A 26,290-nucleotide genomic window follows, 5' to 3' on the forward strand; every position below is an offset into this window, starting at 1 on the left:
CCAGCATGCCCCTTCCTGTTGTGGGGTGGGCCCATGCTGCGCCACACAACTCCCCTGCCCAGTGCTGCCTGGATCCAGAGCCCCCCTACAACCCTTCCACCACAAATGCACAGTGCTGTGCACACACACCCCACCCAGCACCACCCTGCCCACAGCCCCACCACAGCTGCCCAGCACCCCACACAGAACCCCCCACTTGCTAGTTTCCCAATACACACAGATTTCCCCTCCCTCCCTTCCTTCCTCCCTCCCAGTGCCCTTCCCCACAGCTCCACCACCACAACTACACAATGCCCCACACAGACCCGCACTGCTCAGTGCCCTGACACACACAGATCTCCCTACTCCCCAGCACCCCCCAACAGGCCACCACAGTCTAGCACCCCAAAACACACAAACCTCCCCCACTGCCCAGCACCCTCCACAGCCCCACTGCCCAGTGCTCGCCACACCCTCACAGCCCAGCACCCCACACACACCTCCCAGACACTCACTCCATCAAACCCTGCCCCCTTCCCTGGCCGAACTCACCAGCCCTACTGGGAGGTCTCTGGCTCCTAGGGTGACAGCGGCGAGAGGAGTCTCCAGACTCTCCACGTGCTGCGCACACCACAAGCATGAGCTCCGTGGCTCCCATTGGCCGAGAAAAGTGCCAATGGGAGCTGCCGAAGCTGCAGAGCAGGGCTTGCAGGCGCCGTCAGCAAGCAGAGCCCCCCACCATAAGAGCCAGAGGGATGTGCCGGGGGCGAGGTGGGGAGTCCTGGTGCTGCTCACCTGGGGCGGCTCTTGTTCCAGGAAGCATCCAGCAGGCTGGTCCCTCTGGCTCCTAGGGTCGCAGGTCGTGTCAGGTGTGGGGGGAGGAGGGCTCTCTTCCCATTTCCAGCACCTGCAAGCCCCGCCCCTGCAGCAAGTGGTGCTCCTGCTACTGGGTGGGTGCTGGGAGCTGCCTCAGGAAGCGGTGAGAAGCGGAGCTGCGGCTGTGGTCCAGACAGTCCCTGATATCAGGACAAAGGGCGTCCCGACCAATGTAAGGTCGGGATGTGGGACAAGTCCCCTAAAATAAGGACTGTCCCAATAATATCAGGACGTCTGGTCACCCTAGTGTGGAGTGGGGGAATTGGAAACATGCTCCATTCACAAATCTAGTCTATTTCAGTTAAAGGTAGTCCAAATCATTTGTCCCAAATTCAACTTGGGTTTGAAAATGCATCCAGAATTGTGCGGGGGTGGGGGAATGGTATAAGAAGGATGGTTGTGGAGTTGTGTGTTTGCATGCAGCTCTAACAGGCTCAGCTATACGTAAGCTAACACGTTATCCTGTTGGTTCCCTCATGAATCTGACCTAATCCCAGGAGCTGATAGAGGCAAACTTTTCCTGAAGCAGGATCTGCAGATAGGTAGTCACATTTCAGAAATGGGCATATTTTCCAGGCCCACCTTGGTAGCTGACCAGGCCACTCCACTCATAGATGGGCTGTTCAGTCACTGATTGTTTGAATAGTTTGGCTGTATATGCTGCAGGTTTCCAACCAGCAGCTTGGAATAACATCACCCTTTGCCAATTGGGCACCATGAGCACTGTTATATCCTCTAAAATAGCCTGAAATGATAGAAAAAGCTTTTGTAGCATTGCCACAGATACCACCTCCTCCCCAAAAACCCAAGTGGTTCTGCAATTTTTAGAAAACAGCAGCTTTGGATTTTTAACTTACCATTGTCTCTGCATTTCTTTCCCTGTGATTAATCAGGTTGTGTCCAGGGAGCTTCTGTGATCTAAAGCATCCCTCTCACAATATATTCAAGTTCAGTTTGGAAAAGTAACTTTGTATGTCCTTGAAATTGCATGAGGATTTCTTCTGTGCTCTTGCACTGAGCTATTTGAGACAATAACCCTCTGTGTCTTGTCCTATTCCAGGCCCCTCAACTCCACTGACTGCAATACGTACCTCCACAGCTTGCCCACACTGCAATACAAGCCTGACCCAGTGCACCTTTGCAGACTGTTCCAAAAGGGAGCGCTTCCACAATGAACTTGTGGTTGAAGTTCTGGCCAAGGCCAACAAGCAGATCCAGTACCAAAGACAGAGCGACTTACCGCTATAGGAAAGGCATGGCGAGAGGCTGACGCTGGCTGCACAGCTTGAAGGCAGGGTTTCAGCGTGACAGTAGGCACTTGCTTCACAGTTCCGCAAACAGGAACAGCAGCTAATGGAGGAGGACAGAGCAGAAAAAAACAGTTTGGGCATCTGATATAAATAATGGCCACAAAAGTACTGTCTCCTGCTCCATCATGTACACAATTGCATGAGTTCTCTGTGTGGTCCAGAAACAGCTAGTAAAACTCCATGCAGTTGGCACCCAGTCGCAGCGGCAGAGGGCTGTAGGTCTGGAGGTAACAGGGCAACTTTGCCCTATGTAGCCTTCTATATTGATCCCCACCAATGTAAGTGCCTCTACCCCTTCTTCCCTGGGGTGTGAAGTGTGTGGGAAATGGAGAAAAAAGGGAAAGGAGAACAGGGAACATGCATTGGTAGGGAGTTTTTGTCTGGTACCTGGTTTCACTGGTTTCCCTTTCATGCTTTTTTTAAAGTTCTGTTAGTGATGTTTTGATGTAGTAATGGCAGCTGGCCTGCCCGGCAATGGCTGTGTAATGGGTTGCACTAACCTCTCGTGAGCACCCCTTGGCCAAGTGTGTGTGCCTTCACTCTGTGTTTGTGGTGGGTCTTCAGTGACTCAGCCCTCCAGCCAAGTCTCACACAGTCTATGAAATGAAAGCAAAGCAAGCCCCTTCCAGGGTACAAGTCCAACAGCGGCCTCTCTCAGTGCCTTCTGTAATGTCTCTCTCAAGTTGTCCCTGCTCCGGTATAGAGCAATACCCCAGGCTCCCTCTCTCAAGGCAATGTTTTCACCCTCCCAGAGCTTTTCTGGCCGCAGCTCTCCAGCTGGGCCACTACATTTCAGTTCCTCTTCTGGGGTGCCTCAAAGTCCAGGATACTTCCCCCTGTGGCAAATGGGGGATGGGGAGGACCCAGGTCCACCCATTACTCCAGGTCTCAACCCAGGGACCTGGTAGATAGCAGCCATCCACTGTGTCCCTTTATCTAAACTGCATCACTGCGCTAATTCCCTGGGCCACTTCCCCACACTGCCTTCACCTTTACCTCAGGGCTTTGTCCTGATGAAGTCCCAGCAACCAGCCGAGAACTACTTCTCGCTCTCCCCAGCTTCTGGCAGCACTGCCCTATACAAGGTCCTATAGCTCCCTCACTCAGCCATACACAGTCCCCCAGTTTCAGTAAGGAACAGAACTTATTCTGACTCTGCAGCTCTTCTTATACTGGCCTGATTGGCTATGTTCCTGCAGCCCCTTCCTGATTGGTTGTGCCCCACACTGCCACTTTAGGCAGCTTGGAGGGCTCTCTCCATTATCCTTTTCTGGTGCAGGGTTTGGCAGTGCCATGAGGCCTCCAGCCCTAATCCACTGCATCACAGGATGAATGTTGTGTTCTTCTAATACATTTTTATAAATAAAGTTTTTTTTATTTTATCAAGAAAGTTTGTGGGTGTCACGGCATCACATCATACAACGTGTATTTCAAATAAGGTAAACACATGCTTAGGGAAAATTCAGAATAAGTATACAAACACTATTCCTCAATGCAGTTGTCTACATCAATCCATACTTCAGTCACTTTCTTACATCAATCCATACTGTGAATCAACCCTTCCCTCAACTGATAAATGATCATGTCATTCATAAGTACATTGCATGGCAATCAAGCCATCCCTCGCCTCCCCAGCAATGAATCCCCCACATCCCAAATCAATGAGCCCTGACACACACACCCATAAGGTACTATTCTCCCTCTTCCATTGAACCAGGCAAGCCCAAAATGTGGGAGCACAAAGCATCCCTGACTTCTGTTGCCCGGATGCATCCAGCTCCAGCTGTGGTAGGTGCTTTTTGTGGCTGAGGGGACTGATGTAGCAGACGGTTGCTCTCATAGGTCCATTCAGGGGAAAATGGCTCACCTCTGGCTTCACAAAGGTCATGAGGAGCATAGCTATTCACAGGCATGTGACACATTGATGACACTGGCATCCAAATAGATCTGTAGACATCTCTAACGGGATTTCAATCTGCCTAGAACACATTCAACAACCATTCTACATCACTGAGAGTGTAATTAAACTGTCTTTTGCCAGGGCCTCTTAAAGTAGGGTGTGGTTTCACTAAAAGGGGGCATGCGGGGTCCTTGCCGGAATGGTGGGGACAATAACCTATGTTTATAACTGGCATTTTAGTGTCCCAGCTGTCCATGAAGGTAGACTTCTGATTGGTGAAAAACCCTGACATCATTAACTTTCCCAGTGCAACCTATACTGACATTCACAAATGTCCACAAGAGCCAGCATAAGCATTTATGTGCTTTGAGAAGGGCAAACTATGGGCACATGAGTTCCATCACTAGCCCTAATGCAGTTTGAAAACCCCATTCTCGCAAAGCCAGCAATTTCAGGAATATCTTTCATGCCAACTACATTGGGATAAACCACACATCTGATTGCTTCAAAAAGGTCCACCATTTCTTTACCCACAGTTGACTTCCCAGCTCCAAACTAGTTGGCAATGGACCTGTCTTGGGTAGCCAGCTTCCTGATGTCTATAGCAACCCCCTTCTGGACCCCACAATGGTGCCCTCAGATGTATGTCTTTGAAGGGGGTGGGGGCAAGCTGCTGACAAAGTTCTGGACCCACTTCTGGCCATCCCAAGTGTCCATGATGATGGGATCCCACAAGTCTGTGCTTGCAGCCCTGCGCCAGGTGCACCAGTCTAGGTAAAAGGCATCAGCATCTATGCCAAGTGTCATGAGCAGCATCAGCCAGTCTGAGTCTGCCAGGCTTGAGTAATTCTCCTCCTCCTTCTGCTCCATCATAAGATCTATCAAATGCCTTTTGTGGTCAGAAAATCCCAGCAAAATGTCCACCAGCATCTCATGGAAGGTCTGCCTGTTTCCTGTCATAGGAGTGAAAGTGCAAGCAAAGAATGCATGGAGTGTATTTTCACTCCATGCAGCTGAAGAAGTGAAAGCTTATGCCTAAATAAATCTGTTAGTCTTTAAGGTGCCACCGGACTCCTTGTTGTTTTTGTGGATATGGACTAACACAGCTACCCCTCTGGTATTTTGCAAGCATGGGAAGCTCTTCAAAAGGTGCCTCCTCCATGTTGCTACTTCTGGTACTGGGAGCGCAAAGATCAAAATGAGTGGTCAGCAGAAAGCGTTGGTGGGATGTTCAAACTTTCTGTAATGTGAAGGGTGGCTAGTCAAGTTTTTCCACAGCGCACCATGGTCAAAGGGCTAGAGAGGCCACAGTTCCTGAGAGTGCTAAGGAGTCTGTAATATGCCTGGTTTAACTTGGGTCTCCATGCTGCATGTGGATGCCAGAGCCCCAGGTTAGAAATTTCTTAATATAGAGTTATAAATCAGTGTAGACGGTCAAGTCCTGGGTTCCTTAAAGCAGGGCCAGCTGACTTGAGTCTCTCTAATTGTGGGCTCATATTGCATTGTAGATATAACCTAAGAAGTTGAAATAAACAAATAACTTACATCCAGGGACCCCTCACAAACAAGACTTTTCCTGTCTGAGGTTTTTCCTTCCCTTCCACAAGTTCATAAAAAGACATGCACTCTTTCCAGATGGGTCTTTTTCAATTCAAAATGCCAGGCTTATCAAAACTCAAGTAAACAATGGGGCATTTGCTTTGTCATTCAGGAGAAACAACTCTGCTGTCCTGTGTCTCTCCACTATGACAGAAGACAGGGTTTAGACAGCAATTGCAAAATTGGTTAATGCTTTGCACATTAGTGTTCCATGGGGGTATAAATATGCAGAATGGAATGCCTTATAGGAAGACCTAACAATATCATGTAGTAACCAGACCCAGAGAGTTTAAGGTATCATGTCAGTTAAAGCTACAAGGTTTCTTTGTGTTGCAGAGCAGCTGAGTAAATGCCCTGGCTTACGTTTCCAGGTGATGTAGTATCAACAGCGAGAAGGGAGTTCCAGATCAGTGCTCCGTGCACTTAAAACTCCAGTGTCAGACCCTAGAGAGAATCAGGAGTCTGGGTTTTATTCCCAAACAAAAGTGCCATTCTGAGAATGCTTCAGGAATCACACACCCTGCCCCAGAGCTATGACTCTTGGGTAAAAACATGGAATAGAATAGTGCTAGCCTTTGAGGCTTACCTCATCGGGCTTAAAAGGGAAAGCACACCCTGTCTATTACAATACAAAACATTCTGTTATTCTGAGATAACTTGAAAGTTATTCATGCCACTGTTCCATATGGTCTTTCCCCATACTTGTATTTTTCTTATGTTCCGTAAATGAATGTCTGCCTCACCTGTGTTCTGTTCAGATAACTCTACATTTATTTTTTCCAGCCCCCACATCCCTTCCATATTTGAAGTAACTGTACAGAGAACAGCAGAAACAATAAATGAAAGATCTGTGGCAAGATTACATAACAGCTGCACAATATTTTTTTATTCATCGGAGGCTTTCAAAAAAATTACACACTGGCCAAGCTGAAGTAAAAAAAATATGTTCCCATCATCTCAAGGGAACATGTCTCCATATGTCTTTTGTCCTTTAGGATCTCATGTAGACTTTTATTACTTTCACAACTATGGTTCAGGTCATTTCTCAAATAGGAATATGTCTAGGCTGTTGAATGTGCTGTCAATGTAAATAAGAGGTAGGAAGAATCCTAGTCTGCAGAATTATGAAGCCGTCATATTGACCTCACATTGTAGAGCAGAGTTGTGCAGAGAGAATATGTCACTGCTTCACCAGAAATTGCCTTGGCAGTGTGTTAAATAGAATAAATAGAAAATATTTTCTTATAAATCCATTGCATTCTGCAAACCTTAAAATAACATAGGTTTGCTATGGGGTATGTTTACAATCCTCATATAAGATCAAAGTTGGCTTCACAACGGTTTGTGATCAGGGGATGGGGGCGTTCTACTCTACATCTGTATTATAAATAATTATAAATCCTCCTGAGTTAGTCTACTATTAGGTTAATCATGTAAAGGATTATTGCTATAAATTAGAATTACCACTCTTCTTTCTTCAGGGGAGTTAAATTAAAGAAATAAGACCTCTAAATCCCTACTTACAATATTTTCTTTTCTTCTACAATTCTTGAATAAGTGCTACATCCACCTTAAGCTATTTAACTTACTGACAATTTTATCTTTTTTACTGGAAAGTACAGTATTTATTCATGTAACATGACATACCAAAATATTATAATGATTATCCAGTTTCTTTATCTATGGTCATAATACCATCTGGTATAAACTTAGCCTTCTCATTGCATGCGTACCATCTGGAACACCATCAATCTACATTCTAATTATTGTACAGATGAGATTTTTGTTTCTACACAAACACCATATTGGCAGTATCCTTCACTGATTGCTTAATTTAAAAAAAATACAATGTAAAATAGTGTAAAACAGGAACTTGGCATCTAAGATTTAGCTGCCACATTTTCCCATGTATTTTTTCTAAGAGATTAGACAGAAGAATTCTAATATAAAACATTTACAATTATTTTGCCACATGCTTAAATGGGATCACTATCATGTCTTTTAAATGGGATGACATTTTTAGGTTAAGGTGTTCATTTGTTCCATTGTACATTATTTACTGCACTAGAGCTTCTGAATAAATACACTGGGCCAAATTCTGTTTGATTACACAGAGTAAATCTACAATAACTCCATTCACTTTTATTAAATTACCTTGGTTTTACACCACTGTAGCTTTAGAAAACAATTTGGTGCATTCATTTACGTCTGTTATGTGGATTTATCTTTACAATTATAGACCAAATTCTAGCATTCTTCAAATCTGGGCAAAAAATTTATGCATATTAGGGCCCCAATACTGAAAAGCCTTGTACATGAATAATCTTGCCCACCTGAATAGTGCTATTTAGTTCACTGGGACTGCTCAGACATGCAAAGTTATTCACATGCAAGTTTTGTTCACCTTCATGTGTGGCATTCTATGCAAAATATGTAAATGTATAATTTGCATATTTGCAGAGAAGTTGCATATCTCTCTAAATTTCAAATTTGTGTGCAGATTTGGTACTGATGAAAGATGTTGGCTTGACCATGCTCTCTATCTACAGGGAAAACTTCCCACACACACTGCTCTGCCATAAGGGTGGGAGACTTCCTCTAAGGGAAACAGGAACACTTCATTCTCCATGACGCATTAAGTTCTTGGCCTCTCCGCTGGTTCTGCCAATTAGTGCAAACCATGGTGGTAAGTTTGAAGTGGGAGCTGGAACTAAGAACAAAACAAAACAAAACAAAAATTCATGTAGGGATCAAAAATCAGTGATTAGCTGGGATCAAGTTTTGCTCCCTCCTGAGCTGGATTAGAGTCAGACTGATGACCTACAGATAAATGAGTTGATAGTGCATTCTGGACATAAGGATATTGGATTTTATTCTTGGATCTGGGAGCAGAATATAGTCTCTGCATCAAAGCAGTGGATACATAATGGACATATTCACTTGGAAAGGCAGTGACAAAATAAATAAAACTGTTTTGTGTTATATTAGCAGCTCTTGTTTTAATCAGTTAGATAGATGCTTCTCCGTATGGCAAGGATCTGAGACACATGTTTAAGAAGCATCATGACATGGCGAGAACTACATAGGATAAGAGCTAGGAGTAGAACTCATGCTTTTCTAGCTCCAAGACCAATTCCCCTTTCCCTAGGTATGCTGCATTTTGTGAGGGAAGGGCTTCTCTCAAGGCATGACATTTTACCAGGGATCGAGGAAGCAATGGTAGACCAAATGCACAAGTGTCACATGAGATGTATGATATTTGAGGAGTCTGTCTTAGTGATGTCCCTAAAATGTCCCTCATGGCTCCATTTACAGAGAACCCGTGATGATCTTCAGAGCAGCCACTTCATGAGAGTGTCAAAAATGGGAAAAAAAACCAGGAGTACTTGTGGCACCTTAAAGACTAACAAATTTATTTTAGCATGAGCTTTCATGAGCTGCAGCTCACTTCTTCGGATGCATAGAATGGAACACACAGACAGGGGATATTTATACATACAGAGAACATGAAAAGGTGGAAGTATGCATACCAACAGAGTCTAATCAATTGAGATGAGCTATCCTTACCAGGAGGAAAAAAACTTTTTGAAGTGATAATTAAGATAGCCCATAGAAGGTGTGAGGAGAACTTAACATAGGGAAATAGATTCAATTGGTGTAATGACCCAACCATTCCCAGTGTTTGTTTAGGCCACAGTTAATAGTATCTAGTTTGCATATTAATTCAAGTTCAGCAGTTTCTCTTTGGAGTCTGTTTTTGAAGTTTTTTTGTTGCAAAATTGCCACCTTCAAGTCTGTCACTGAGTGGTTAGAGAGGTTGAAGTGTTCTCCCACTGGTTTTTGAATGTTATGATTCCTGATGTCAGATTTGTGTCCATTTATTCTTTTGCATAGAGACTGTCCGGTTTGGCCAGTGTACATGGCAGAGGGGCATTGCTGGCACATGATGGCATCGTTTATTAGCACAGTAGTGTCTAGGACTAGACTAGACACTACTAGACTAGACTAGACACTACTGTGCTAATAAACGATGGTCACATAAATACCACCCTATACCGGAAACCCACTGACCGCTATACTTACTTACATGCCTCCAGCTTCCATCCCGGACACACCACACGATCCATTGTCTACAGCCAAGCTCTAAGATACAACCGTATTTGCTCCAATCCCACAGACAGAGATAAACACCTACAAGATCTCTATCAAGCATTCTTAAACCTACAATACCCACCTGCTGAAGTGAAAAAACAGATTGACAGAGCCAGAAGAGTACCCAGAAGCCACCTACTACAGGACAGGCTTAAAAAAGAAAATAACAGAACGCCACTAGCCATCACCTACAGCCCCCAACTAAAACCTCTCCAGCGCATCATCAAAGATTTACAACCTATCCTTAAAGATGATCCCTCACTCTCACAGATCTTGGGAGACAGGCCAGTCCTCGCTTATAGACAGCCTCCCAACCTGAAGCAAATACTCACCAGCAACCGCACACCATACAACATAAACACTAACCCAGGAACCTATCCTTGCAACAAAGCCCGATGCCAGCTCTGTCCACATATCCATTCAAGTGACACCATCATAGGACCTAATCACATCAGACACGCCATCAGGGGCTCGTACACCTGCACATCTACCAACGTGATATATGCCATCATGTGTCAGCAATGCCCCTCTGCCATGTACATTGGCCAAACCGGACAGTCTCTACGCAAAAGAATAAATGGACACAAATCTGACATCAGGAATCATAACATTCAAAAACCAGTGGGAGAACACTTCAACCTCTCTAACCACTCAGTGACAGACTTGAAGGTGGCAATTTTGCAACAAAAAAACTTCAAAAACAGACTCCAAAGAGAAACTGCTGAACTTGAATTAATATGCAAACTAGATACTATTAACTGTGGCCTAAACAAACACTGGGAATGGTTGGGTCATTACACCAATTGAATCTATTTCCCTATGTTAAGTTCTCCTCACACCTTCTATGGGCTATCTTAATTATCACTTCAAAAAGTTTTTTTCCTCCTGGTAAGGATAGCTCATCTCAATTGATTAGACTCTGCCTGTTGGTATGCATACTTCCATCTTTTCATGTTCTCTGTATGTATAAATATCCCCTGTCTGTGTGTTCCATTCTATGCATCCGAAGAAGTGAGCTGCAGCTCACGAAAGCTCATGCTAAAATAAATTTGTTAGTCTTTAAGGTGCCACAAGTACTCCTGGTTTTTTTTTGCGGATACAGACTAACACGGCTGCTACTCTGAAAAATGGGAAAGAATGTTTGAGCTCTCTGCTGCCCCCTCTGGTGATGAATTTTAAGGCATATTCAGATGTGTGGCAATGAGATAGGATTTAGTCTTAACTGCTATACAGGGGTTGATACTTCAGACTATCAAGCATGTATAGCAGATTATTCTCTTCTTCAGTAACATTATTATAGAACCCCCTGCCCCCTCAAAAAAACCCTCTAGTGTTTTAATACACCCTGTAACCCGGTGTGCCTAGGGCATCCCATACTGGAAATGCCGAGGTCAGGGCAGGCTGCAAAAGGGAGAGCAGATACTCCCAAGACGGGTGGGTAACACTGAAGTTAAACTCCCCAACTTGTCACAAACTGCACTTCTGATCCCCCACACTGGTTATCAAGAAACAAAAAGGAAATCACACAGCCCCCGTATTGCATTCCAGTTCTCTGGCTCCCAATAAGCACATAGGTCCAGTACCATGAGAAGTTATTTAAAAAACTCTGCTCACATATATATTCTTCTGACCTCAAAGCATCAGCCATGTTACCAGATCAGTATAGGTTTGGATCTTACCCAAAATACCATGCTGCCAGCCAATCTTTTAGTGTCTAACTAAACTAAAGGTTTATTATAAAGAAAAAAGAACTAACAAGAAGAGAGATGTTAAATGATAAAGCAGCTACATACATACAAAGATTCAAAGTCCGTGTATCAGATTCTTAGCAGTATTGGTGAGTTTTCTGGAACACATCCTCAGCTTGAATGGGTCATTCAGTCCTTTGTTCAGAGCTTTGTTTGTAGAAAGGTGACTCCAGAGATAAGAAGCAGGAATGAACACAAAATGGAGAAGCTGCAGCTTCCTTTTTAAGGCTTTGGCTACACTTGCACTTAGCGCTTTGAAGCGCTAAGTGTAGTCAAAGCACCAGCGCTGGGAGAGAGCTCTCCCAGCGCTGTCCGTACTCCACCTCCCTGTGGGGAATAACGTACAGCGCTGGGGCTTTGACCACACTGGCGCTTTGCAGCGCCGCAATTTGCAGCGCTGGAGAGGGTGTGTTTTCACACCCTGCTGCAGCGCTGCAAATTTGCAAGTGTAGCCAAGGCCATAGTCTTTTGCCATGCAGCCTGTGCTTTCTTTGTTTCAAACACAAGCTGCCCAACACATGGCCTGGAAGCCTTATAGTTCATGTCCCTGCATGCCTGGCTGAGTCATAAGGTGTAGCCCCTGACCCTTTCAATAAGTTCACTGTATAGTTGATGTCCCTTGATGGGCCATCAAGCAGGCTGGGCAGTGCTGAGGCCAATCTGTCTGGGGCATAACCCAGATGCACAGCACAAGTTTGGAAATACAGCTATGCCATACATACAAAGGTGTTACAAACATATAAACAAGATTACCATATTTAGTGAATTATAATTTTTCCAATGATACCTTACACGATATATATTCTAAGAGTCATTGTACTTTTATAATATTGGTATCAACAATATCATAAAGTGTCTCCCATATTCCATACAGCACCACACACCCTTTAGAATTACTTTCCATTATATTTAACATCTCAATCTACAGGTTTCATTTTGCCTAGGAATAATCTTTGTTCTTGAAGAATAATACCATGAACCGATGGTCTAATGTCTTATGTTTTTAATATACACATCTGATTGAAAAGTGCTCAACAAAATAGCCTTTAGAAGGTGATACATGTACAGCATCACAACAAAACAAATAGCTAATTAGGGATGATATTCAATCCCCCACCCTCCCTCTTTGTGAACTAAAATTTAGGCTAAATTAGAACTTGGATAGAAATTAATAAATAACACATTAGTAAAAGTTTATAAAACTGTCTGTTAAATTCAGAAGCTTAAACAAGCTAGAACTGCCCCTAGTGTAGTGCTGCTTGCTTGTAAATGACTCCCCTTTGGCAAAAAATCAGTAAAATACAAAGTTCTCTTAATTAGTTGGAATTTCAAACAAAGTGCCCTTTCTTTTTAGATTTCAAATCATTATGAAGGTGGAATAAAGCCTAGAGAAATTAACTCAGCAGAAAGTGTGATATGCAGATCATATGATGTTATTTAACTCTTAATTAATTTGCAGCCTCTTGGCATCAGTAAAATCTTTTCTCAGACTAAGTGTTCTCCCCAGATTGGACTATGCAAAGAGATCTCAATAAACCCAGTTTGCACATTGCTTTGTGAATGAAATCCCAACTCTTTTGGCTCTAGATGGGTGAAGTTCACAGGTCTGGGAATAGGCAAGCAAAAACTTAGCTCTATTAATGAGCTTAAAGGAACATCTACAATAAGTTTAAGGGCTATGCCGCAATTTTAAAATAAGGCCTACATCAATTCCACTAGGTCAATGCATAGAAAATACCCTTTGTTAATCAATCTTTCCATTCCCATATGTTTTTTTTTTTAAAAAAAGACACACTTGTACTTGTAGCCTGCAAGCAGTGCCAGCTCCAGGCACCAGCCCATCAAGCAGCTGTTTGGGGCGGCCAACAGTGAGCGGCGGCACGTCTGGGTCTTTGGCGGCAATTTGGCGGCGGGTCCCTCACTCCCTCTTGGAGCAAAGGACCAGCTGCCAAATTGCCGCTGAAGACTGAAGCGGCGACGGTAGAGCTGCAGATCATGATCGCGGCTTTTTTTTTCCCCCCTCTCCTTTTTGCTGCTTGGGGGCAGCAAAAACCCTGGAGCCGGCCCTGCCTGCAAGCTTTCTTATCCCAAGCAAACAATTCCTTACATTGGGTAGTGAATTTTTTCTTTTTTTCTTTTCTCTTTTCAGGTAAAGACAAGTTATTATATTCACCTTCCCTGGTTCCTCAGTAAGATATTCCAACCACTCACATATGGTACCTGAAAAAGAATTTAAAGTGGGTATTGTAACCAGAATTCACCTATTATATAAAGATAATCCTAGAAAAGTGGACATGATGGCTAATGATTCAGTAAAATTAAGAAGGAAATATGGGGGCAATGGGTAAATATTTCAAAAGTGCCTACAGACCACTTGTAAAGATATGCAGGTGTTTATGCAGAGTGGTGCTTATTGGGATTTTCCAAAGTGCCTAGGTGTCTAGCTCCCACTGATAACAATAAGACATGGGCTCCTTAGTGCCCATGTGCCATTTAAAAATGGGACTTGAGCTCCTGAGTCACTTAGGTGCTTTTGAAAATTATTAGCCATATTGAATCAGAGCGATGGGTTGGTATTTTCCATTTTGTTGGAGATAGACGGCTTGGCTGCACTTGAGAGTTGCAGCGCTGGGAGTTACAGCGCTGGTCATACAGCTGTGTAGGGAAAGCGCTGGTGTGTGGCCACACTCACAGCTACCAGCGCTGCAGTGTGGCCATATTTGCAGCATTTGCAGTGCTGTTGGGAGTGATGCATTATGGGCAGCTATCCCAGCGTTCAAGTGGCAGCAACATGCTTTTCAAAAGAGGGGGATGGGGTGTAGTGTGACAGGGAGTGGGGGAGAGAGAGAGAGAGTGGATTTTTGGAGCCGACACTGTGTATCAGCTCCCTGCCTTGCAAAATCAGAAAATTTTCCCGACCCCTTACTCTTAACTGCAAACAGCCTGCAGACCAGATAAGCAGCTGCTCCAACGGACTCCCTTTCTCCGCCCCACCCCCTCTGTTTCTCTCGTCAAGCAAACACACAGCCCCCTGCCTGCCTCATTCACAGGGGTTATCTCATTTGATTGTTCACAGTCAGTTATAGATTGATCACAGCAAACAGGAGCTTGTGTTTGTTTTTTAGATAAGCAGCTCCCGGAGCCCCGAGTTCACAACAAAACAAAGAAAGGCTGCATAACAAAACAAAGAGAGTAATTTAGTTAAAAGCATTCTGGGATATCTCCTAATACCCTGGAGGCCAATAACAGCGCTGGTGTGTGGCCACACCTGACGAGCAGCACTGCATCACCAGCGCTGCACTCGTTACACCTCAAGCAGACCAGGTGTACAGCCAGCGCTGCAGCCAGGGAGTTGCAGCGCTGGATGTGCCTTGCAGGTGTGGACAGTTACTAGGTTGCAGCGCTGTAAAGCCTCCACCAGTGCTGCAACTCTCAAGTGTAGCCAAGCCCTAAGAAGAGATGTGTGAGGAGGCAGAAGCCAATTGCACTACCTACAAGAAACAAGGGTTGCAACCAGAGACAATGTACACTCTGACATCCTCACAAAGATGGTTATGAATTAAATCCAGTAGACAAAGTGTCATCAGAAAGAGAGCCAGCAGTGAGGAAGGCAAAGACAAACTTTAGTGGTGTGAGACCTGATTTATCTGATTCTCTAATCCTTGATCCTTGAATGTGCATTGAATCTAAAGGGTAGGTCTATACTTACCTGCTGGGTCGACACGTAGAGTTCGACTTCTCGGAGTTCGAACTATCGCGTCTAATCTAGACGCGATAGTTCGAACTCCGAACGCGCTCCCGTCGACTCCGGAACTCCACCACCGCGAACGGCGGTGGCGGAGTCGACGGGGGAGCCGGGGACTTCGATCCCACGGCGTCTGGACGGGTGAGTAGTTCAAACTAAGGTAGTTCGAGTTCAGCTACGCTATTCGCGTAGCTGAACTTGCGTACCTTAGTTCGACACGCCCCCCCAGTGTAGACCAGGCCAAAGAAACCAGAAAAAGTGTGACCTTGTAAAGCAAAAAAAGTCCTCTACTTTGCTATTAATTTGCCATTTATAATGACATTAGGGTAAGAGAAACTCTCCGGTGCTGACCCAAGTATAATGGTGTTGGTAAGAAGACTACTCAACACTATGGACTGTTTTTTTTTTCTTTCAAGAGGGTAGAATTGAACTAGGAAGGAATCTTTGGAATCTGATTTGTTTGCAGAGAAGAACGATAGACCAGAAATATCTTTACAGTGAACCTCAGAGTTACAAACACCTCAGGAGTGGAGGTTGTTTGTAACTAAGAAATGCTGGTAACTCTGAACAAAATATTATGGTTGTTGTTTCAAAAGCTTACAACTGAACATTAACTTAATATAGCCTTGAAACTTTATTATGCAGAAGAAAAATGCTGCTCTTAACCATCTTAATTTAAATGAAACAAGCACAGAAATAGTTTCCTTACCTTGTCAAATCTTATTTTTAAACTTTCCCTTTTTTCCCCCTGTAGTTTAGATTTAACACAGTACTGTACTGTATTTGCTTTCTTTTGCATGTGTCTTTGCTGCTACCTGACTGCTTCCTGCCAATTCCAAATGATGTTTTATTTTGACTAGTCAGTTTGTAACTCTGGTGTTCATAACTCTGAGGTTCCACTGTAGAAGGATCAAGTCTAATAAGTAGAATGTACAACCAAGAGAGGTTACACTGTATATTGTGCAATTTTGTAATGCATCTGATCAATATGTTAATTATTAAAAGGTACCTTATTTTGCTGATTATTTTAAGTTAATGATGTGTTTGTTTACCTCAGTCACTAGGGCTTTGGCACAGCTGCAGGTAACATTAGGGTGTGCAGAGCCCCGTCTCATGCTTTACGGCAGTGGTTCTCAGACTTTTTTTTTGGCGGAACACTTGAAAATTGCTGAGGGTCTCAGCGGACCACTTGATCTTTCCAAATGTTGTTTGTACCGTTCGCTAACCATTGTAAAGCACTTTGGATAAAAGCACTATATAAAAAAACCTTAATAATAATTAAGGGTTTTTTTCTGTTCTATAAATAAAAGCACACAACTTATATTTTAATATCAGTAGTCTTACCTTTCTGATGTGATGGATGCCTTCTCTCCCCCACCGCAGCAGCCCCGAGTTGGGACTGGGTAGCGGGGGGGTGAGGGGGTTGGTGGAGGGGGGTCTCTCCCTCTCTCCTCTGCCACAGCAGCCACAGAGCCAAAGGGCCATCTCTCCCCAGAAGCTGCAGCCCTGGAGCTAAGGAAAGTTGCCTCTTTCTCTGGCCGCCACAGCCATGCACATCCCAAATTCCCCGCACCTCGTCTTCTCACTCCACTGCCCCCTCCCAACTACCTCTTATTCCCACCAAGGCCACCACCTCACCTTACCTGTGCGTCTTCTCCAGGATCCAGGCATCTAATTAGTGGAGCCATGCCTTCGTGGCTCCACTACTTAGGTGGGTGGCTCTTCATTCTCTTGTGTGCAGCCACCCAGGCTCGTACCTTAGAGGGAACCATCCACGGACCACCTGAATGGAGATCACGGACCACAGTTTGAGAACCTCTGCTTTAGAGTATTCCTTGTTCATTTTGAATGAAATTTAGCAGAGAATTCAACTCTTTAAATTTCATAAAAATGTTTTGCACATAAGCTAAAATACATAACGTCCCTCTGTATGTCTATTAACACAGACACAAATAGATACACAGATGAGCATGCACACACTTGAGAAATTTCTGTTTTTCATTTGAAAGGGAAAAATGTCACAAGTAAATATCTAGCAGTGGCAACAATGACAGAAAATGCAAAAACAGTTGCAGTAGGCTCTCCTACTACCCAGACTTGGCTATTATATACAAGTTGTTAAAGTGAGAGATGAAACTGCTGGAAATCTCCTAATAAACAATGCTAGACCTGTTTACCTGTATGTATTTTCCACCAGAAAGTACTTTCCTAAAGTAGTATCAGTGATTCACTATGTGGAGTTATTCCTTCAGGGTCCAGCATTGTATTAATGTATCAGTACTGAATTCAAGTCACAGCATAATACTGCTGAAGATTCCCTCTTCTGAATGATATACAAAAATGAGGTCTTGACCATTTGGTGTTATCCTATGGCACTTTTTCTAAGATTACATGTGTTAACACAGCTAAGTGTTAACATAGCTAAATTTTGACTTATGTAATGAAATTTTGTTTCGGCACATCTGGGATGATCCTGAGTGCATAAAACTGGACAGCTGGCAGTATCTACTGAGGAAATTTCAGAATCCCCAGGACAGCTACCTCAAAAAAGGGGTGATTTGGGGAAAACCTGGACAGGTGGCAACCCTATCCATGACTATTGGCCTGGCCTCAGAGGCTTGCTACTGTGGGCAGTGTAGACATACCCATAGATATTTTAAAATGTACTGAAATTAGAATTGAATCAAGCCCACAAAGACAGGACGATAAGTCTCTGAAAAGTTGTCGTTATCCTCAACAGGACCTCAGTCCTGCAACTATTTCCCAGTCAAAGCTCCTTCTGATTTCACACAAGGGATTTTGGCCTGAATAAGAAATGCAGCACTAGGCCCCAGGAAATGTCATGGGGTCAGTTTCTCAACAGCTGAAAACCAGCATAGCTTAATTGAAGTCAATGAACCTACTTTTGGTTACACCAGCTGATGATCTGGCCTCAAGTGTCTGTAGGGATGATGGATATTTTGGCACTTTTAGGTGGTCGGAAGCAGTGTGTACTGTTATGATTTTGATACCAGACTTGGATAAACTGTATTGTGTCCTGAAACATACTACCTATGCTGCTGCTGCTGCAGTGATAAAAAAGCCAACTGGTTGGCCTTATGCTTTTGGAGGTTGTTGTGGTGGATGTAGTAGCTGCCAGTAATATTTTATTAATATTAAGTGTCCAACTATCTGAGTTTTGTTGTGTATGATTGCAAACAGTTAATTCCAGCAGGAGTCAACTGCACATACCTAGGAAATACAAGAACTAGGGGTCACCAAATGAAATTAATAGGCAGCAGGTTTAAAACAAATACAAGGAAGTTCTTCTTCACGCAGTGCACAGTCAACTTGTGGAACTCCTTACCTGAGGACGCTGTGAAAGCTAGGACTATAACAGAGTTTAAAAGAGAACTGGATAAATTCATGGTGGTTAAGTCCATTAATGGCTATCAGCCAGGATGGGTAAGGAATGGTGTCCCTAGCCTCTGTTTGTCAGAGGATGGAGATGGATGGCAGGAGAGAGATCACTTGATCATTGCCTGTTAGGTCCACTCCCTCTGGGGCACTTGGCATTGGCCACTGTCGGTAGACAGGATACTGGGCTAGATGGACCTTTGGTCTGACCTGATATGGCCGTTCTTATGTTCTTATGTAAAGTGGACAAAAGCTTTGGATAGATCCATTTACCAATACTTGAGAAGACAATGCCGGTGTCATTTGCTGTGAAGTTTCACCTCCATCCAGGGATGATGTATAAAATGGAATATAGACCTCCAATTTCTTTCCTTGAATTTGAGACTCATATTCCAAAGTCCACCTATAACAGTAAATGTTCATATTCTGCATGGGGATCTCTCATGCAGTATGGAGATAGTGCACCAATCAATGAATAGATGTTTTAATTCCCACCCAAAAACTAGAAAGTGCCAAACAAAAGGTGCCATTTACTACTATTATTTTGGGCAATTACTGCAGGCAGAGCCCAAAAGAAATTTAAAGGGTCACTTTTTAAAAAATAGAAACAAAGCAGAATACAAAACTTCATGACTGTGGGCAAAAGTAACTCAATTACCTGTCTGTGGATACAGATATAATTGTTATATATTTAATTATTTATCTGTGCATGTATGTATGTGTAACCTAATTACCTATTTTGGGAAAATGCAGCCCTTAATGAGAGTATTTGGTAATAGTCAAGTTCCTGAATTACTTTTCCACTAGATTTATTTAACCAAAAATCCCTGCATTTCCCTCCTGGAATAGCACTAGTACCATGTAGGTTTCAACAGAGAGAGACTTTATAGCAATGAAGCCTATAAACTAAAAACTAAGAACCAGATTCTGTTTATAGCTACATTCATGCTACCCCATTGCCTTCAATAGGTTTGAGTGTGTGTGTGAAAGGAGCAGAATTTACATACAGAAACTGAGAGAACAGAGAGAAGCTGAGAGAATAGCTAACACCTTTGGCATGGTAGATATGACTGCAGAACAAAGCCCACCATTACACAAACCCCTAGCTAAATGCTATAAAGCATGCATTACAACTCTTCTGTTGATATTGTGAAAATAATTATGATTGTGAGCTGTCAGAAAGATTCAGTGCACCACTTACGTTCATCACCAATTGACAACCTACCTAGGCAAACCATTTTGAAATACAAGCCTCCTTCAACACTAATGAGCTATTAAAGAACAAAATATATAGCTCCCATGAGTAGCAGGCACAGCATCATAGCTTAACTTTCTATAAACAGTAAATTTTTACATATGCCTATTGGCAATGACGCACCACAAATGTCAGTATAAAATCTTGTTCTCCAACTTCATCAATAATACTCCATTACATTTACAGAGTGCAAACTAAATCTACTGTATACATACAAAGAGTATTTCTTTCATAGAGACTGAGATTTCATCTCCAGGGAGGAATGAAGGAAGGGGTTCACATTACTGTTAAGAGTCCCCCTGAAGATTTCAGTAGTGTCTCCATGAAGACCTTATCTCTGTTTTCAGTGAAAGATATAAAAAAAATGCAATGCTGACCATGAAACAGTGCCACAATCTCTGTCATATTGTGTGCTGAGACGAAGCCATTTGTCACAATGTCATATACACAGAGGGATCTCATTGAGGTGTCATGCCCTGAAAACCCATTCCTTCTGCCAAGAATGAGACACGATAAAACAGGGGTCTGTGCTACAAAAGAAAAATTGTTTTGTTTGTCAGGAATGTTGAGAATTGTAACTTCACTCCAAAGAGCACTCTCTCTCATATTATCTTAGCACAGATAAACCTGGAGAAACAGAGATTTTGGGGGTTTATTTCTATAGCATTTCAAAAATAATTTATTTTCACATATTGCCTCCATATGTCCACAATACCTGGGACACACTGTAGCTAATGGCCCTCATGAACCAGAAGTCTAGATAAATGTAAAGGTCAATCACCTGGTAACCAAATTGGAGTACAGTGCCATAAGACAAAGCAATGAATGACACATGAATATTACTAATTAGTGAGATCCAGTAATGTGTTTGTCAGGATCACAGGCAGGGTGTGGGCAGTTGGGTCTAATGATCAGAGTCATGAGGAGGTCAGCCTCTGGAGGTTAAAGCAGAGCCAAGCTGGAGTCAAGAATCAGGACCACAGGATACCTGGGGATATAGTTGAGGGCAGAGCTGATGGTCAGAGCCTGGGATCAGAAGCCAAAAGCAAGAACCGATAGATGAGCCACAGACATGGCTGGGAAGCAGAGCTGGAGGTCTGGGATTGGAAGCCGAATGCTAGATTGGGGATGAGCCAGACATGCAGTTGGGAAGCAGAGCAGGAGATCAGAGCCAGAGATGTCCAGGACGGAGAGGACAGGAACTGAAGCAGGCACAAGAACAGATGGGGCAGGAGCAGGCACAGGAAGCAGGACTAAATGCAGTTGTGGGCATGGAATGTATTGAGTGGACAGTGAGCTCTGGCTGCTGCTCGATCAAGTAGTAGCTAGTTCTGGCCCTCCAACAATCAGGAAGTGCAATCGATCAGGAATCCTCTGCCAGGATCAGCTGTGTCCAGTGTATTTCGAAGAGACTGACTCTGCTGCATCTCTCTCCCTAACAGTACCTGCCCCTCATGGGCACCTTCTAGGGATCTTAGGGATCAGTTTTTCTGGGTTCTTCTGGTGAAAAGTGTGTATGAGCTATGGAGCATGGATATTCCCTTCTGGTTCCAAAAGCTGTTCTTCTGGGCCATCCAACCCTCCAAGTCCACCAGGTAGTAAAGTTGAAATCCTGAATTCTAAGCGAATCCAAAGTCTTGAGTCTCTTATTCTTTCTGACCCTGAACCTCTGGAGGAGGGAGCAGTGGAGTGAAGTGGCCAGCGAAGGGATTTTCTCTATAGGGTTTCAGGAGGGACATGTGAAAAACGGTTGGACTTTCAGGGATTCAGACACCTGGAGTTGGAATGCTACTGGATTGACTGTGATCTCGAATGGACTCAGATATTGATGGTCTAATTTTGGTAGATGGGCATGGGCTTATCACCCAAACTTGGTGTCCAGGGAACTTGGTAGTGTTGGTCCACATGGCATTTATACGCTTTCTTGGCTGCTTCAGGATGTTCCATAAGTTCCTGGTGAATTTGGTGAAGGTGGGTGACAAGGCCCATCTCAGCATGAACTTGCGAATCTGCAGGTGTGACTAGATGGAGAAAAGGATGAAAACCATAAATGGCATAAAATGGACTGAGTCAGGTGGAGGCATGAATGGAGTTATTGTAAGAAAATTCAGCATAAGGCAGGAGGGACCCAGTCATCTTGATGATTGCTAAGGAAGCATAAAAGGTATTTTTTGAGGATTTGATTTACCCACTACAGCTGTTAGTCTGCAGGTGGGAGGCTGAGGAGGTGAAGAGTTCAATTCCTGGAGTTTGAAGAGTTTACACTGGAACTGGGATGTGAGTTGTGAGCCCCAAGCAGACACTATTCTTGTGGCAATCCCTGGAGCCGTAAAGCATAGTTTAGGAAAAGGCAGGCTGTTTCCTGAGTGGTGGGTAGAAAGCAAAAAGAAATTTAAAAAAACAAACAAACTGTGCCATCTTAATGAAATGTTGGTGCAAGCTTGGAAATGGGGTAGTTCTACAATGAAGTCCCATAGATCAGGGTTAAAGTAGGGTAGGCAGAGGCCGGAGTAGACCAAATGGTTTAGCACGTGGGCACTTGCTTTGACAGCACAGGTCAGAGGAGCTGACATATTTTTTTCATATGAGTGCTCACTCCTGGCTACTGAAAACTTCATACCACCAAGTCACGATTCTTACTTCAGCCAAAATGTCCAGCAACTGGCATATCATGGCACACACTTAACACTTGCATCTGACGAAGTGGGTATTCATCCATGAAAGCTTATGCTCCAATATATCTGTTAGTCTATAAGGTGCCACAGGACTCCTTGTTGCTTTTTACAGATCCAGACTAACACATCTACCCCTCTGATACTTAACACTTCGAGTCTGAGCTGAATGAGATGTCAGAGGTATCAAGAGTCTGACAGATTTTGGACACTTGTGGGTCTTTTGGGAGTAGAGTCAGAAAAAGCTGCATCAAATCCTGGGCTGTTGTTCCACAAATAAAATTAGATGGCTATAGCACAATATTTCAGAGAGCCATGTCCGGCTCAGCATATACTTCCTTGTGGGAAAGGTCATCTGCTTTCCTGTTTCATGCTTAGTTAATGATGAAATCAAACCTGGTAAAATAAAATGACCAACGGATCTGCTGGTGATAAAGATTATGGGCCTGTTGAAGATATTCTAAATTCTTGCGATCAGTGAGTACCTGGATAGGGAACCAAGCCCCCTTCAAAATATGTCTGCATTCTTCAAATTCTTGTTTGATTGTGGCAGTTCCTTGTCCCAGCTAACACAGTTATTCCCAGTGGGAGTCAGTTTGCATGAATAATATTCACCAGGATTGAGTTGGTTATTGGGGTCTGCATTTTATGAAATTACATTCCTGATTGCAAAGTTCAAGGCATCTGTTTCACAAAGGTTTGGTGGGGTCTGGATGCAGAAGAAATGGCAGTTGAAGTAAAGACTTTCTTTGGTTGATCGAAGGCAGACTGTACTTGTAGTGAGGCTAAGTGGCCTCCCTCCGAGTGGGAGAGTGAGGGTCCACTACAATCCCCTTGGTGGGCAGAGCCTAGACTGCCCCACCCCCTTTGGCGGAAGGGCCGAGGCAGGGCCGGAAGTATAAGAGGAAGGCCCTGCAGCCCAGTTGTGGTGGAATCCCCGGAGGAGAAGGACGCTCCGGCCATACTGTCGTGCCCAGGAGAAGAACCTACCTCCGGCTATCCAATAGCCACTGAAGTGGGAGACCCCAACAAGGAGTAACCCAGACTACCAGCTGTGGTGTACCCCAAGGAGCCTGACAAGCCCTGGAAGAAAAAGGTACCAAACGCTGGGAAGGCAGGAAGTGGCCCAAGGACAGCCATGGAGTAGCTGGCCGTGGAGCAAGGTGTGACTCAGTTGGTGTATTGCAGATGGATCCCTGCTGATGTAGGGGCAGCAAATCCTGCCCCTGCCAGGGCACTGGGCTGGTACATGGTGGAGTAGGGTGAGTCCGTGTCCCCTTCCCATCCCACCCCAGGATGGCCAACTCCCTACACTGCTTAGGGAAGCTCCCACTCTGAAGAAGGAGCCTCTCTTACCAGCTCCCTTATAGACTGTTGCTTTGCTGGCTGGCTGAGTCCTGCACAGGCTAAATCCAGCCTTGAGACTGTTTGTTTTCTGGCAGCCTGAGTCTCCTCATGCCCAGGCACAAACCAGCTCCACAGACTGTGATTCCCTTGTTGGTGGCCAGAGCCCCACCCCAGCCGAAGGAGACCTCCTGTAGCCAGTATTTAATTGCTGGCAGCTTGAGCCTCCCCAAGCCCAGGCTCTAACTGTCTGATGCCCAGCCCTATTGTGGGGCTGGGAACTAGAGAACCTGGTGGGCCTTGCTTCACCTTGTGTGGGAACAAGGTCCCTAGAGTGTTCTGAAGCTTTGTGCTTTGGCCAGACAAGCCTGAAGACAATCAGAATGAGTAGCCTCACTCCGTGCGGGAGAGCAAGGGTCCACTACAGTACTTTGCCGACCAGATAAAATGAACCTGTTATTGGAGGAGTGCAGTTATTGGTGCTACTAGTTTGGAGAATCCTTTAAATGAAACATTGAAAAAAATAGGCAAATCCAAGAAAATGCAGAACCTCCTTTACTTCCTGTGGTTGGAGACACTTTTCAGGAGTCCATTGTTAGTCCCCTGGGGAAAATGATATAACCTAGAACTTGATAGTGGCGTTGTTGAATTTACATTTCTCTATTTTGCCATAAAGGAGAGTCTACCAAAGTCCATCAAGGAGAAGGCAAATGTGTTACTCATGTAGCTTCTGGAATATCATCTAAGTAAACAACAACAAATTTGTCTGGCAAGTCCCAAAAAATGCCATTCACAAAATTCTAAAGCATAGCCAGAGCAATACACAGCCTGAATGGCATAACTAAATATTTAAAAGGCCTGCAGTAGGTGCAAAACACTGTCTTCCACTCATTGCTTTCCTTGGCACAAACCAGATTGCACACTCTGAGAAGGTTCAGTTTAGAAGAAATCCTGGCCAAGCAAAGTCTTTTGAAAAGTTCATTAGTCAGTGGCAAAAGATAGCAATTTCGAACTGTCACTGTATTCAAAGCCAAGTAATCAATAGAGGGCTGCAAGAAGCTATTTTTTTTTGCATTGAAAAAGACTAGAACCCCTACCAAAGAGGTTGAAGGATGGATAAACTCCTTCTCTAAAGTCTCCTAGAGATATTCCTGGAGCATCTGGAGTTCTGGTTCCAGGAGGGAGTAAATGTATCCAAAGAGAATGTCAGCCCCAGCCTGCAGGTCAATGGGGCAGTCATAACTGTGATGCAGCAACAAGACATCTGCCCTCCTTTTGTCAAATTATTAAACAGTCTTTTCATAAGTACCTACAGGATAATAAGAAATACCCAGCATGGATTTGTCAAGAACAAATCATGCCAAATCAACCTAATTTTCTTCTCTGGCAGGGTTACTGGCCTAGTGCATGGGGGGGAAAGAGTAGCTGTGATATATCTTAATTTTAGGAAGGGTTTTGACACAATCCCACATGTCATAAGCAAACTAGGTAAATGTGGTCTAGCTTAAATTGCTATAAAGTGGAGATACAACTGGTTGAAAGACCACATACAAAAAGTAGTTAGCAATGGTTTGATTTCACACTGGGAAGGCGTACTTAATGGAGTTCTGCAGGGGTCATTCCTGAGTCTGGTACTACTTGCATTAATGACTTGGATAACGGAGTGGATAGTATGCTTACAAAATCTGCAGATGACATGAAACTGGAGGATTGCACGTACTTTGTAGGATTAGAATTTAAAATGACCTTGACAAATCATAGAATTGGTCTGAAATCAACAAGATGAAATTCAATAGAGACAAGTGCAAGGTACTACCTTTAACAAGGAAAAATCAAATCCACAAGTATAAAATGGGGAAGAACTGGCTAGGTAATATTACTGTTGAAAGGTATCTGGGGGTTATAGTGGATCACAAATTATATGTGAGCCAACAGTATAAGGTAGTTGCAGAAAAGAATAATATCATTCTGGGGGATATCAGTTGGAGTGTTGTATATAAGACACAGGAACTAATTTTCCCACTCTGCTCGGCACTGGTGGGACCTCATCTAGAGTATTGTGTCCAGTTCTGGATCCCACACTTTATGTAAGAGTAGATAAATTGGAGAGAGTCCAGAGAAGAGCAACAAAAAAAGATAAAAGGTTTAGAAAAACTGATCTATAAGGAAAGGTTAAAAAAACTGGGCATGTTTAGTCTTGAAAAAAGAAGACTGAGGGAGGGGGGATCTGATAAGAATCTTTAAATATATTAAGAGCTATTTGAAAGAGGATAGTGATCAGTTGTTCTCCAGGTTCACTGAAGGTAGGACAAGA

The sequence above is a fragment of the Mauremys reevesii genome, linkage group 1, assembly GCF_016161935.1.
Source record: "Mauremys reevesii isolate NIE-2019 linkage group 1, ASM1616193v1, whole genome shotgun sequence".
Classification (NCBI taxonomy): Eukaryota; Metazoa; Chordata; order Testudines; family Geoemydidae; genus Mauremys; species Mauremys reevesii.